Source organism: Penaeus vannamei, chromosome 13 (assembly GCF_042767895.1).
Source record: "Penaeus vannamei isolate JL-2024 chromosome 13, ASM4276789v1, whole genome shotgun sequence".
Classification (NCBI taxonomy): Eukaryota; Metazoa; Arthropoda; class Malacostraca; order Decapoda; family Penaeidae; genus Penaeus; species Penaeus vannamei.
In genome coordinates, this window is record NC_091561.1 from 42,032,424 (window position 1) to 42,034,923 (window position 2,500).

Genomic DNA, 2,500 nt, shown 5'->3' on the forward strand with positions numbered 1-2,500 from the left:
TTTTGGCATTGTTTTTTTTTATCATTCTTATTTTTCATTTTCTATTTTTCTTCTTTGCTTCTCTCTCCCTCTTTCTTTTGTCTCTTTCCTATCGTCTATGGCATTGACCTTTTATTATCTTTATCTTTCATTACTTCTTTTTCCTTTTCCTTTTTTTTAGGCTCTCAATTTCTTCCAAATTGAAAGAAGGCATTTGAGACCCTCTGAAGGACGTCTAGAATTTCTCTAATTTTCTTTCCCTCCCTTTCTTCGTCTTCTTCCTTCCTTTCATTATCGCAAGTAGGAGGGACTTTTTTTTCTCTCTCTCTCCGCTTTTTTGTTGCATGCGGTATTACGTAATCTGCATATCATTATCGCTAACGACGAAGATGCTAAAGAGAGAGAAGGGAAAAAGGAAAACCGGTCTTTGATATCAAACACCGAACGAGGTCCCCAAAATAAGGGGAGGAGTTTATTTCATCTTTAACGTCGGGTTAAAGAAAGCGAGAGAGAGAGAAAGAAAAAAAAACGACAATTGAAAGAAGTAAATAAACACCCACGCATACACACACACACACCAGAGTAATGTATGATAATCACGATTCTAAGAAAACGAAAAAGAAAAAAACTACAATTGAAAAGTAGATAAACACACACACACACACACACACACGCACACACACACACACACACACGCACACACACACACACACACACGCACACCTAAGTGATGTATGATTATCACGATTCTAAGAAAGAAAATAGAAAATAGAAGCTTTCGGTTATATAAGACTTTGGGGCGCAAACGTTTCGTCCTTCTCCCCCCTTACCCCACCCCCAACCCCCGCTTCCCCGCCCCCCCTCTCTTTGGAAAGGAAGTCTGGAGGGAAACGTTTTATTTTCGCGAACGTCTTCTGAGACACCCAAGAGCTTCTCTCTGCGTCTAGATGATTGTTCGGTGTTAAGTCTTGCCTCTTTGTGTGTGTGTGTGTGTGTGTGTGTGTGTGTGTGTGTGTGTGTGTGTGTGTGTGTGTGTGTGTGTGTGTGTGTGTGTGTGTGTTTGTGTGTGTGTGTGTGTGTGTGGGTGCGTGTATGTGTGTGTGTGTGCGTATGTGAGTGTGTGTGTGTGTGTGTGCATGCGTGGGTGTTTATTTACTTTTTTCAATTGTCGTTTTTTTTCTTTCTCTCTTTCTTAAAATCCTGATAATTATACATTAACTCTGGTGTCTGTGTGTGTGTGTGTGTGTGTGTGTGTGTGTATGCGTGGGTGTTTATTTACTTCTTTCAATTGTGTTTTTCTCTCTCTCTCTTTCTTAAAATTGTGATAATTATACATTATTCAAGTGTGTGTGTGTGTGGTGTGTGTGTGCGTGGGTGTTTATTTACTCTTTTCAATAGTCGTATTTTTCTCTCTCTCGCTTTCTCAAAATCCTGATAATTATACATTACTCAGGTGTGGTCTGATCTCAGATGTTGGGAAGACATAGTAGATAATGAGCATTCGCAGTGAGTACAACAGGATCTCATTAATCTTTGTTCAGCTGGAAACAGACCTGGATTCCCCCTCACCCCTCACCCCCCCCCCCATCCCCTTCCTTCTCCCCTTGCGTCCCTCCCTGTCTCCTCCCCCTCTAACTACCTCCTTCCCTTACCACCTTCCTTCCCCCTCCCCGCGCGTCCCTCCCCTTCTCCCCCCCCCTACCCACCACCTTCCCTTCTCCCTTCCCCTTCTCCCTCCCCCTCCCCCCGCCTCCTTCCCTTCTCCTCCTCCCCCCTACCCACCACCTTCCCTTCTCCCTTCCCCCTTCCCTCCCCCCGCCTCCCTCCGCCTTCTCCTCTCCCCCCTACCCACCACCTTCCCCCATTTTCCCTTCCACCCTCCTACCTCTCCCTCCCCCCCCGTCCCTCCCTTTCTCCCCCCCTCTTTACCCACCACCTTCCCTTCCCCCTCCCCCCTCCGTCCCTCCCCTTCTCCTCCTCCCTCCCCCCCTACCCACCACCTTCCCTTCCCCCTTCCCCTTCCCCCCGCGTCCCTCCCCTTCCCCTCCCCCTTACCATCACCTTCCCTTCTCCCTTCCCCCTACCCACCACCTTCCTTCTCCCTTCCCCTCCATTCCCCTACCCACCACCTTCCTTCCCTTCCCTCCCCCTTCCCCTTACCACCTTCCTTCCCCCTCCCACGCCTCTCCTCCCCTTTTCCTCCCCCCCTACCCACCACCTTCCCTTCCCCCTTCCCCCCCCCCCCCCCCCCTCCTAGACATGTAATTAATGCTGTTTAGCTTAAGGCTTCCGTGAGGAAAGAACCCGGATGTGAACAGTGTCTTGCGGAACGAAAAAAAAAATCCGGTCTGGCAACACTCGCTTATCAGGGGAACCGGAACTTCGAGAACTTTCCTCAAGCAGTTCCTCTCCGGAAGTGGGAAGCTGAGCAGGGTGTCACGGGGAGCTTCGTTTGTCAGTCATGTCAGTGATTTTGGTTTTGGGAGTGAAACGAGTGGTTTTCATGTGCGTTTTAGAGAAC